We start from the raw sequence: 13,781 nt of genomic DNA, 5'->3' as shown, positions 1-13,781 counted from the left end.
TATTGTATAACAGTTCAAATAACAATTTTCTGCGTTTTACACATGTCAATATGTCAAATTTTTTATTTAGTTCTTAATGATTTACAGTGATAATATAATTCAACATGAGGTGATTTTTTTGCAATTATATATGAAAATTTTAATCGCACACACTAGGTTCGCACACACGCTATATAGCAAGTCACACACGCTATATAGCAAGCCACGCACACGCTATATAGCAAACCACACACGTTATAGACATGCACACGCTATATAGCAAGCCACGCACGCTAGCCACACACGCTATATAGCAAGCTACACACGCTATTTGGCAAGCCACGCACGCTATTAGCAAGCCACACACGCTATATAGCGAGCCATGCACGCTAGCCACACACCTTTTATAGCTAGCGGCATACGCTATAGATATTCACACACGTTATGTGCACATACGCTGGCTTCTCAAATCACCTGGCGGTGCGAGTCTCTTTCAGTTTCGGGTTGTATTCACCCAACGATATCTGAATTCGATTACAGCTGGTGTGGTCTAACTCAGATCGAAGGGAAGCCTAACTGAAAGAGGTAGGAACTGCAGCTAGTCACTACCACCGTCGCTTGCACTGCCATCGCTGCTTCTGTCCGGTGCTGCTGCTTGCTGCTAGTAAACTGATTTGCTTGAGGAGAAACAGTCTCTTGTATAGCCCAAAGAGTGCATTCCCGGCTTACTAGGAACTCCATTCTGTCGTCCTTTTGAGGGAAAGGCAGCAAGAAAATCAAAAGTCGACATTTGCGTTTCGACAATGTCCAACAAATTTCAATCGATTGCTGCAAAAATGACAGAAATCGGTTGGAAACTGGCTGAGTTTAAAACGTTTGAAATTGGACAATTTTCGTGACGCTCCTCGATGTTTTCGGTTTTCAAATTGGATTCCTGTATTGAAGTTGGGTCCCTGTATATGTTGCCGTAAGACATATTCTACGTCAAAAAAGAACATAAAGCTCATCTGCCTCATTCGTCATAAGTCCATAGATTCCGAAGATGGTCTCCAATTGTTTTGATCCGATTTGCTTCAGTGGCCTCAGGTGTGTCAAGTAATGGTTCTTCTAAATCCAAATCAATTTTCTTTTTTTAAACATTCTTCATGTGACATAACAAAACTTCCCCCACTCTCCAATGTAATTTTTTTAAAGAATATTTTTCAAAGACAGCACCAGATCTAAACGATTCGTGTATTTCTAAGACATTGGCATAAAAATATTCATCCTTTTTGCCTCAGTCAAAAAAGTGAAACTTTGACAGCATTGACGCAAGACTTGTTTCACTCACGGGAAACAAGGTGTCAAGTATCAGCAGTTTATTCCGGTGAAGGAATATCGAGAGAATATCCTTTCTCATACTACGTAACAGAAGGCTGTTTCAAATCTGTGCCTGTCTGTGCGAATGGAGTTTTGTGATTATACCTGGTACTGAGAAAAACAATGCTGCACGTTTGAGCTGGAATTTTCACTTTATGCGAAAAAACAAAACTTTTGACATCTACTGCCAAACGTAATTCAAGAAACTGATTTCTGTTGGTACCCTTCTGTCTATGTCATGTGAAACACAATATGGCGAATGTTTTTCTCGAATCCAACCATCGACTGAACAACGGAACGGTTTATTTAAATAGCATGCGCATTGCACGGTAAGCGGTATCGCTGAAGATAGCAAGAAAACATGTCATCTTTTATGAACTCTCCTATTTCCTCTCTTCAATATTCTCCCGTGCTCATATCTCTACTACAACGCAATCCGTATTGAGAGTGAGTGATGTGAGCGCGACAAACCACTGTTTTTCTAATCCAGTTTTGCTACATGATAGTCATTGATTTAGGTTAATCTCTCTTCAATATTTTCAAAATTTACATTTGTTATTAACCGTAGCCAGAAAGAGTTATCAAAAGGAACAATTTGATGCATAATGGTTAAAGTAAAAATCCGATTATAATACAACAATTAGGAACCAGAGCAACTAAGCCTTTCATTTGATATTAAGAACGTAGGAATCGGTTCGGCCACCTCTGCGAAAATAGGTGAGTTAACAAAATCTTCGGAACTAGTTTCTTTTTATAACTTTTGAACTATGTCCAATCATTGTAATTCACAACTTGAAGGTTTCAAAGACATGCTGTTCATTTAATAATAGAGTATCTATAGAAAAGAAGAACAGAGTGTTTAATTGTTTTTCAAGCGTTATCAAAACACACATCTTCTCTTGTGAACTGCCTTTTAGGCGAAAATGATTACACTGGATTCTCTTTTTACGCGATTGATACGTGCGCGCAAAAAAAGAATCGCGTAAAAAAATTACGTAATTTCGAACAAATCGCGTAAAGAAATCGCGTGTGTGTGTAAGTGTGTATGTATGTCTATGTATGAGTATGTGTGTGTATGTTTGTGTGTGTGTGTTACATCTTGGCTCATAAACAATATATCCCATGTCACACATCGCGTAATTTCAAGAAAATCGCGTAATTTCGAGAAAATCGCGCAAAAAAATCGCGTAAAATAAATTCACGTTAAAAAAAGTCGCGTAAAAACAGAATTCAGTGTATTGAAAAAGCTTTAGAGCCAACATATAAGAAATGTTTCATTTAGATTAGTGATAGTCTTTTCTACTATTTCTCCGTTTGGACTAGAAATGCTTTACAGCTTTACGTTTTTTAGCATAAACATAAAAAATAAACTGTTCGTAGTGTTAAAAAGTCATTCCATGCTACTTCGCAAATCGATCCTGATCGACCATTATCGATTTTGTTGAAACCTTCTACAATTGTTCCTTTTAGATAATAATGTCATTTTATGATATCCGCTGTTCATGGTGCTGTTTCAAAAAGGCCTACCTAAAAATGTGGCTGAAAGATAAGATTTTCTTTATCAGAAAAAAATTGAAATGGTGTCTTAAGCAAAGTTATAGGTCGCAAAATTAACGTTATAAAAAAAAAGATGTACACTGTAAATTTTTTTTTTCTGTATCAAATATACAAATTGTCACCAAATATTAAATATCTCAAAAACTTCTTGAAATATTTATTTCAATCTAACATTGAAGATGAAAATATGTAATACTATCTGTTGGAACTTGTTGATGGTAAAATGAAAAACAAAAAAGTTATGAACGTTTCAGTATTATCACATTTTCACTATGAACTTATTTTTGAGTGATTTTCTTTCTAGCTACATACTACAATGTTAATAATTTATCACTAAGAGCACGATACATTTACTATGCACTAAGAACACGATTCTCATTTTTTATTATTTTTGATTCAATGTGTTCAAAGCGGAATCAATGCAATCTTTTTTGTAAATCCAATTTATTATTAGAATTAAACTTGGTGACAAAAACGAAAAAAATGTTGCCCTTAAGCTCAAACTAGTTGCTCTGAAGAGATTTTAGCTTTTACAACATTTCTGCGAATTTTAGTGCTCCTAGTGTTTATTGAAGTGCGTCAAAGTTCGGCAGAGTAATCGCTAGCCTGGTTCGTCGCTTCCACGTTGGCTTACTGGAAAACACGTTTAAGTATTTGAGAACGTTAGCCTTACTGTACTAACTAGCTGTAATCTTTCATCTTTCTCTAATTAAGCCCCAGGGCGAACCCTATATATAATTTCATTATGTCGATAATAGTTTCGCTTGACTCCTTATTGTTTATGAATTAAAAACTAGCTCTAAGTTTTGGAACATGAAAAAAACTTTTTTCTTCAAAGTTGCTTCAAATTCACGGAGCTACAGAATTGTAGAATAATCTTTAATTCTATCTATAACGATATGACAGTTAGATATTTGAATTATTTGAACATTTTTGTCACTCTTATTTGTGATAACATAAAAATAACCGCTTCATCATATGTACAAACATTGTTGTAAAAAGTATTTCTCAAGAAAATTTCCATCGAGCTCTAGAACAAATTTCCACCTGAACTCGTTTCCTAGAACGCTGTGCAGTTTCAAACTAACTGTCTCCATTAAATCAACAGTGAAAGGAGGCGCATGGTTAACATTCGCGTTGGAGTGGACCGAAACTTTTGACGCACTTTAACGATGGCTAGAGGCACCAAAATTCCCAGAGACACAGCTGTATTCTTTCATTTTTTTCCAGTTTGAGCTTTGAGGATACACCTGTGTTGACCAATTTAATCTTTATCTAAGGAATAGTCGAACGGAGAGGGTGAAAATGAGTGTTGAACTTGATGATTGATTTAACGCTGAGCCGATCACTATCGGAAAGAAGTCCTTTGATCAAGCACTTGATTCCTGCGCAATCGACAACAACAAATGGTCTTTGACAGACGGAAATGAAACTCCAGCTTATCAACAACGAAGAAAAGAGGTGATCAGAAGTTCCTCGGAAAACGTCTTCCCATTAATACGAGTTTTTGGTAATTGATTTACAATCTAGTGTTCATAACTACACAAAATATTTCTAAATGTAATTTGAACTTAATATTACTCTTATTACTAAATTAAACTTAAACCAATGTTGATTTTACAGTCGATCCTTTCAAGAAATAGATCTCTCTTTGATGGCGAACAGAGTAGTTCGTGTTACTTTGTGGTGATATTTAATCGTTATTTTACGTGTGAAATAGTGAAGTGATTCACGGTAGATATATTCAGACGTGTTTCGGTAGTGAATCTACACAAGGCTAAGTACAAGAACAGTTGCTTCAGCAGCTTGTTCGCATTAAAGTTTGTTTGAAATAAAATCCCCCCATCGCATTAGCTGCGGTGGTGATCATTTTTTTTTGCCTATCTCTTGTTTCCCTGCATGTCTGTTGGTATAGCGTCCCGTGTTAACGTGTGTTGTGTGCGATGATTTGTTCTGGCTGTGGAACGGCAATTGTCCTATCGGATTTGCCGTTGAAATGTGTGGGCTTCAACTGTGCACGTTTGTTTCACTACAAGTGCACTGGACTCACCAAGGCAACGGCAAAGATTATAACAGATAACGATAATCTTTGCTTCAAGTGTGATGAATGTTTATCAAACCAGTGTTGTGGTGGCCAGCATTTGGTTTCGGACGTCAAGCGTATCGAAGAAGAGATGAAGAAATTATCTTCTCTTACTGATTCGGTCATTGCAATGCGAGACCAAATATCGGCCCAGATAAACAGCGCGTTGAGTGTCGGTGTTGAACAGTTGAGGTTAAATGTTAATGAGTCTCTTGAAAAATTATTTTGTGAGCAATTTGAAAAATTGAATAACTCGGTTTTGGAATTTAATGCGCGTCAGAATATAGCTGCGATGAACGATGCTCGCGCGCGGAATGGGCCGGTTCCTTCTGAATCGGACCAAATCGGCAAAAAGCGTAAAATTGAATATGATAACAACGATCAAAATGATGTTTTTGATGACGACGCAACATTTGCGGAAGTCGTTAAAAGACACAGTAAAAGTAAAAAAACGAGTACAAGTCAAATTAATAGTAATAGTAATAATAATAATGGTTTTAAACCGGCCAAACCTAAGACTCGTCCGGTTATTGTGATTAAACCTAAAAAGTCCAAACAAGCTTGCGAGGAAACTCGGAAGTTTTTGAAAACTAACTTAGATCCAAAAACACACAAAGTTAGTAATTTTAGGAACGGTAAAGATGGTTCCATTATTGTTGAATGCGCTGTTGGCGAAAATGTTGAAAATGTGAAAAATGGCATTGAAAGTAACCTGGGTGAAAATTACAGCGCTGTTGTACCCACATCGGTGCCAAGATTGAAAATAGTGGGCATGAGCGAGAATCTTTCTCCTGATGTTTTCATTGACTATCTAAAGAGTCAAAATGAAGGCATCACAATAAATAATATAAAAGTAGTGAATGTTTTTGAAAATCCACGCTTCACTTATAACAAGTATAGCGCGGTAATAGAAGTTGATTTAGAAGCGTATAATAGCTTTTTAGCTGCTAAGCAAGTAAATGTAGAGTTTGATCGATGCTTAGTACTTCCCGCGATAAACGTGTTGAGATGTTTCAAATGTGGAGAATTTGGACACAAGAGCATGGATTGCAAAAAATGTGATACATGCTCTAGGTGTAGCCAAAAGCACAAGACATCTGAGTGCACGTCTACTGTATTGAAATGCGTTAATTGTTTAAAAATGAATAGAGAGCGTAAAATGAACTTGGACGTCAACCATGCCGCATTCAGTTCAGAGTGCGTGATTTATAAAAGACTTTTTAATCAAAAGAAAAGCAGCTTGCGTTTCAATAAATAGCAAACAAGTTCCAAGAAGAGTGTGAATCACATTGATTTTCTGTATTTTAATATTGCAGAGTTGACAACAAACTACGTTGCATTACGTCAGGTTGTTGAAGATAAACGTCCACTTTTAGTGTTCTTATCAGAGACACATATTGTCGATATTGAAGCATTTGATCAATATAGTATTCCGGGATATAACGTTGCTGCTTGCTTATCACACTCTAGACAAACTGGCGGTGTTGCTATTTATGTCAGAGAATCGGTTCAGTTCGAGTTTTGCAGAAACGAAGCTAAGGATGGTAACTGGTTCTTGGGCATTACAGTAATCGTGGCATGAAGTTGGGTAATTTTGGTGTTTTATATCATTCTCCTAATATCAGTGACCAGCGTTTCCTTGAAATATTGGAAAACTGGCTTGAGGAATTTCTTGATTTTAGTAAATTGAACATATTGGCTGGTGATTTCAATATTAACTGGCGAGATGATGCAAATTCGAATCATTTGAAGCGCTTAGTTGAATCTTTCAATTTAAAACAAAGTGTTGACGAATATACGCGCATTTCCCAGCGAAGTAGCACTTTGATTGATCATGTTTATTCCAATTTTGATTCTATTCGTTCAGTTACGAATTCCGATATGAAAATAACTGATCATGAGACATTAATGATTAATGTATTAGATATAATGAATGATAACAATGATTTAATAAAATTGAAATGCTGGAGAAAATATTCGAAACAGACTGTTTCGAATCTTGTTGAAAGAAGCTTGGATTTTCCAATCGCGGGCCGTAATTTAGATGATTCGGCAGCTGTTCTTACAGACATCTTGAAAACGTGTACGAATCAATTAGTTGAACACAAATTAGTTTCTCTGAAAAACTCGAACAGCTGGTACAATTTTGATCTTTTGCGCCCTAAACGCAAAAGGGATAAATTGTACAAAAAGTTTTGTAGGTCTAACAGGCAGGATCATTGGAAGGAGTACACGATCGCGCGTAATAAGTATTCACAAACGTTAAAAAAGACGCGTTGTTAATATATACAGAGGAAGATTATTCAGCATCAATACAACAGCAAAGAGTTATGGAAAATTTTGAAATCTTTATTAAAACCTAGTAATAATAAACCGCGGTCCATAACTTTTGATGGCACATTAGAACAAACAGAACAAGTAATCGCTAGTAAGTTCAATGATTATTTCATCAATAGTGTTTCATTGATCAATCAATCAATTGAACTGGTCGATGAACCGGATGAAATAAAACAGCCGACTAACGTTAATAGTAGATTTGATGGTTTTCACCCAATTACAATGGATGACCTTAAAAATATTTGTTTTTCATTAGGTAAAACGGCTGGATGGCAATGTAAATGCTAGGGTCATTGAAGATTGCTTCAATGTTATTGGTCACACTCTGCTGAACCTTATTAATGAATCATTGCTAACTGGGCACGTGCCTAACGTGTGGAAAGAATCGTTGGTTGTTCCGATTCAAAAGGTTGCTGGAACGATTAAAGCCGAAGAGTTTCGTCCCATCAACATGTTACACACGTTAGAAAAGTTATTAGAACTTGTTGTTAAGGGTCAGCTGTTAGAATATTTAAATAGCAACTCGTTATTAATTCCGGAACAATCTGGCTACCGGGAAGGCCATTCGTGTGAAACCGCGTTGAACTTAGTACTAGCAAAATGGAAAGACAACTCAGAGAATAGAGACACAATATTTGCTGTTTTTTTGGATCTAAAACGCGCTTTTGAGACAATTTCTAGGCCCTTATTGTTGAACACAATCAAGCGCTTTGGAATTTCGAGTACTGCATTCAGATGGTTTGAGAGCTATTTGTCTGACAGAACTCAATGGACTGTTTTTAATGATTCGGTATTAAGTCCCGTGGAGAATGATCTTGGAGTTCCACAGGGAAGTTTATTAGGGCCCCTTTTATTCATTATGTATATAAATGACATGCGACGAGTTTTACGTTTTTGTGATATCAATCTTTTTGCCGACGACACCGTATTATTCATTGCAGCTAAGAATGTAGAAGAAGCCGTTTCACACTTGAACGAAGATTTACGTTCTCTAAACAGATGGTTGAAGTATAAGCAATTTAAATTAAATATAGATAAAACTAAATATATGATTTTCTCGCGCACCGTTGTAAATGACGATGTCTCTGTTTTGATTGATGATGAGGCAATTGGTCGCGTTCGGGAGATTAAATATCTTGGCATGATTATTGATGACAACCTAAAGTTCAACGCTCACATTGACAATGTCATCAAGAAAATTGCCAAAAAGTATGGAATTCTATGCCGTTTGAAAAACGAATCAACGATTAGTAGTAAATACAGCTATACAAGTCAATCATCTCTCCACATTTGGATTTTTGCCCTACCTTTTTGTTTTTGGCCAATAACACACAATTATTGAGGTTACAGCGTTTGCAGAATAGAATAGTGCGTTTGATTTTAAATTGTGAAAGATTAACTTCCTCTGCTTTTATGTTGGACGCTTTGCAATGGTTATCCGTGAAGCAACGAATTGTTTATTTGTCTATGGTGTTCATTTTTAAAATAATTAATGGTTTGCTACCTCAATATTTGTGTGATCGAATTGAAAGAGGAAGAGATTTTCATAGATATAACACTAGAAACGCGGATGAAATAAGAACACCTTTCTTTCTAACAAGAGCTTCACAAAATTCATTGTTTTATAAAGGTATAAATTTTTTCAATTCGATGCCAAGACATGTTAAACGTGCACCAACGCTTGCGGAGTTCAAGAGACAATGTATTTCACACGTGAAAGTTTCTGTTGTACAGAACGAAAATAAAAACTTTTATAAGATGACGAGAGTTTATCTGACGAAGTTTAAACAACGGATTTAATTTGGATGAACTATTTATTTTTGGAACCTATCTATTTATTTATTGTTTTATTGAAGCATGTAACTGACGAAGTTTTTACGAACGGATCTGATTGTGTTGTAAAATTTTATTCATATTTTATATTAGATCTTTTTTAATATGTAATGAATTAACAAAAACTACTGTGTTCGTCACGGTGGTGATGATGGATTTTTTCCTTTATATTGTTGTAGCTTTAAAAAATAATAGAAAGTGACTACATAAGTTTGAGCCTCGCGCGCGGAATTCAGATATAAATGGATTCTTTAACAATGCTTAGAGAAAAATCATGAAGTAGTTGTGGTTAGTCTGGCTGAAGGTCATGAAAACCCTGTGCTGGTTTTGTGTAGCTCTATAGCTTTTCACATTTTTACCGATGTGAATCAAGTTAACAGTTTTTGAAGAAGTTTATATCTGGAGGTAAAATCAGTTCGTTTTTTTTTTGTATAACTGATTTAAATGTGACTATATTAATTATCTATAGATAAATCGTCCAGCTCAAACCTTTGTAGGGGTATGTGGCGGGACCATTATCATCATCATTATCATCATCATCATCATCAAGAGACTGTTAGTGTTAGTAGGATCGTAGCACTAGCCTTGTACTGTCCTGTACACCAAATAGTTGGCTGCCAAGTCTGTGAACAGTAGATAGAAGGTCGAATTACGAATCGGACTGTCGCACCAAGGCTGTAGTATCTTACACACGGTATTTTTGAGTGTTTTTTTTTCTAGCTACATATTACAATGTTAAAAATTTATCACTAAGAACACGATACATTTACAATACACTAAGAAAACGATTTTCATTTTACTATCACCAAATTTTGACAATAGAAGTGCAGTATTAGTATTGTCATAGTATTGTCATCTTCAATGTGGAAAAAAATAGTTATTGAAAAAAGGTACTTTTTGAGATATTTAATTTTTGGTGACAGTTTTGAAAATTTGGCACATAAAAATGTTTTTTACAGTATAGATATTTTTTTAAAGGCAATTTTATTACCTACAACTTTGCTGAAGACACCATTTCAAACAAACAAGCCGTTTTTCTGATATAGAAATCTTTACAGCGGATATCATGACCTTATTTATCAAAAAGGAACAACTGTGAAAAGATTCAGCGAAATCGAAAATGGTAGATCAGGATCGATTCGCGAAGTAGCTTGGAATGACTCTTGTGGTAAAATGCATAATTTGACAAAATAATATAATGAGGAAAAGAAGATGCGTTTCTTACAATAATTTCGTCTGTGGCAAAATTATTATCTACAACTTTGCCAAGGACGTCAAACCGATCAAACAAACTGTTTGGGCTCTAAAAATATTTGTAATCATCAATACCTTCCCAAAATAGCATTTTCAAATAGCTTCTCAAAAATGAGTCGTGTTACAAAAAATTAAACCAGTAGCACGAAATGACAACTTTTGCCTATAGAAACGTCTATGCCAAGTTTCAACCAAATCAAAAATTGCATAAACATTGAACGCACAGTAATACAGTAAATTTCGTTAACCATAATCTCTCAATATTTTCAAGCGATTAAACTAATCAGCTGTAAAACAATACATATTTGAACCAGCATTCGTATCAGCAGTGTACGTATGTATTGCAACGACAGAAACCAGCTATAGAATCCAGCCTTCATTTACAGCTCGCTTTACACATTAAAGTGCTACTGGATCTTACAGTCTATTATCCTTACGTGCATTCTCCAGTTGGCCAAGATTGAAGCACTCAGCAGCTACTCACTACACTATCGTGTGCTGACTCGTTGCATTTTCTCTCGCTTTCCGTGCTCGTTGCCTGAATCTGCCTGTATTTGCTTTTTCCCCTTCAGTGCTTGACAGTACTGAGTTGTGCGAAAACCCCTTCAAGATTACACACAGTTCTAGAGCCCGTTTTGACAGACCCCGCTGTAACCTTCCCGTGCCTTTCTAGTGCTAGTGCTTGCGTATCTCATTCAAACACACGGAAAGCAATGATTTCTTCTGGTGCACATTTCACTTTTCCGAGTGGCTGCTGCTTCAAGCAACAAGTTGCCAGAACATCACAATCTACACACAGAAAAAAGAACCCAGGTTGCTCATATGATGGTGTGTACTTGTCGCTGAACGAAATGCTAACACCGGAATGTTAGATTAATTTTCATCTACCATCGGCTGGCGTCGAAAGATAGAGCTAACCAAGAGAACGAAACATCCTTCTTCACCCATGAGATGGCGTTCTTTTCAAGCTAAACGATGATTGCGACGACAACGACTTCACACTGGCCAGCCAGATAGCTACTAGCCTCAAAGTAATCCTTTCGCCTTTGTTCTGCAGCAAGATTCACTTGTTTGCATCGCAAGTTTTTCATTACATCACAGATAATTTACATCAACATCCACTTTGCTAGGAGTTGCATGTGAGCTTCACTATTGCACCTAGTGTAAGTTATCTTCTACTTTCAGTTTCTAATCTTATTTCATTCTTTTTTGCACTACTGAGAGTCAACCGCATCCAACTCTATCATCGCGACTGTTGAAACCGTAACGAACCTTACATTTTTATTCTGTTTGTCATGCACTTTTCAATTACGACCAACTTTTTAATGCACTTTGCTCTGCTCGCGTTGAGTTCTTGTGTACAATCCCTCCAAACCCAGGGTACCACTTAAATCACTTTTCTTCCATAAACTATTGTGCCCTCGTCAAGGGTGTAGCGAGAGGAGCACGTAGAGTGTGCCTGCCGGCTGCACTAGATTTTTTTCCTCCCTTCTTTATTTCTCTGTGACAACCATCCCACTAACTAGCCATTTAAATTACGACCGGTTGCCTCCGGGGCATCTTTTGCTCGTTTTCTTGCATCCCAAGGGACAGACGAAGCATAATGCACTCGTTTAATTTTGTTTCTTCCCATCACCTTTTCACGCTTTCTGAAGTACCAGTCACTTTTTATTTCAGCGGCTTCGCAGAGTAACGGTCAAATTCTTCCACTCGTCAGAATTCACAAATCCGGCTCAAAGACGGCGCTGGAGCAACCGGCTGAAAACACGTCCAACTTCGAGCGCAATCCTAACCGAACTGATCCGTATCCGTGAATGCTGCTGGTTGAAACCGTTTGCCGTCGCCTTGGTAGTTGGAGTATTCTGGAGCAATCCGAACGGCGGGAATGCAACAGTGCCATCACGACGGGAGGATGATGTGGAGGGTGGGGGACTTTCGCTCCATTCAGAACCAGTCTCGGCGTATAGTGCTGTTCGAGGCGATAGCAAGAAATGCACTCTAATCAGTGGTCGTCGTCGTCGTCGAGGAGAGTAGACTTGCGCAGTCAGTGCGACACCGCGTGGCGGTTCGCAGTGCTGCCAGCGCTGGGGGTGGAATATTATATTTCGTACTGATGTTGTGTTCCGTCCGTGTGAATCGTGCCCCTTTCGATAATGGTTCATCTTTTTTGCGTATGTTTTCTGCTATTATGTTGGGGGGTGAAAAGATCTATGAACCGAACAATAACCAACGTTAATCGTTTAAAAATGTCCGGAACTGATGTCGTTTTGCAATAATCCGAACTCGTTTCCGGTGCTTCATTATTAATAGAGAAGGATGTTTCCATCGCTTTTTTGAATGAGTAATGGATACTTTTTTCCCGCCATGATAAACTCTCGACTGACTGCACGCTGCATCATGTTTCTCGTTGAATGCTGAGAGTTTACAATTACAATTCTTGTTGCTCTAATTACCTTCGTTACAAAAAAAGACCGGTGAAAACTTGTTTTTGTTTATCCTAATAGTCAAGCAATGCGTACACCGGAGCGGTTGTCTTAACAGCAAAATTTGTTTCCAAATAAAAGCACGAGAAGTGGATTGTCAGAAACCATGGCATGTTGTGTCAGTTAAAGACGGCTTCAATAACTATGCGTTCCCAGCGAAACCCAACTTGATGGGTACGCATGGTTATTTACCTTTTCTCGATACTCCGCGAATCCATTCAATCCTATCTTTTTCCACACAACATTTATGTGACACGAGCAATTTATTTGTTTTTTTTTCGTTTCGCCATGATCGAATTTCGACAATTGATATCAAAAACTGTTGCATTTATTATAAAAAAATGAACAAATCAAAATACATTCTTTGGTATAACAATATATTGATATTTATAACCATTTCCTTTGCTTTGTTATGCAAGCATTGAAAACAGTTGTATAAGCTTACAAATTGCCCCAATCGCACAGAATGTCCGACACTTTTTATGAATAAATCCATTTTTCGAAGAAGAGGAATGAACGTAAATGCTGAACTCGTCAAAAATATGAATAACAGCGCTACAAATCATTCACTTTCGTCTTCGCCAACCACGTTTGTGGGCTAGGGTCAGGTCACAACACCAAGAAAGGTGTCGTTCTCACAACCTAACTACTCTAGGCTCAAACCTATCTGACGCCAAAAGATTTACTAAAGCGAGCAATCCTTGAGCTCGCACGCCCTTCCCAGCTACGAGGAAGAAAATAGTCATAAGTTAGAGTTTGGGTTGAGTCACCTTTCTGGACGTTGGTGGAGGCAGATTTGGGCCGTCGAAATGAAACAAGTTGAAAATAAAAAATGAAATTTTATGCTCTACCGTATTACATTTATTTGCCATACTTTGTCGTTTATTGTACCATCC

At 37.1% G+C, this 13,781-nt stretch overlaps 1 protein-coding gene across 2 annotated transcripts in view; it reads right to left on the bottom strand.

Moving 5' to 3' along the window:
- The window catches only part of LOC129721800 (sex peptide receptor), a 163,726-nt gene extending 151,387 nt beyond the window's left edge, over window positions 1-12,339 (bottom strand). The window contains exon 1 of one of the 2 annotated variants that reach the window (XM_055674799.1): window positions 10,824-12,339. The gene's annotated coding sequence lies outside the window, so the exon portion shown is untranslated. The remainder of the gene's footprint in view (window positions 1-10,823) is intronic. The other variant, XM_055674798.1, reaches the window with a different exon arrangement.
- Window positions 12,340-13,781: the final 1,442 nt, after the last annotated feature.

This window comes from Wyeomyia smithii, chromosome 2, assembly GCF_029784165.1.
Source record: "Wyeomyia smithii strain HCP4-BCI-WySm-NY-G18 chromosome 2, ASM2978416v1, whole genome shotgun sequence".
Classification (NCBI taxonomy): domain Eukaryota; kingdom Metazoa; phylum Arthropoda; class Insecta; order Diptera; family Culicidae; genus Wyeomyia; species Wyeomyia smithii.
This window is presented reverse-complemented; position numbering and strand designations above follow the sequence as displayed.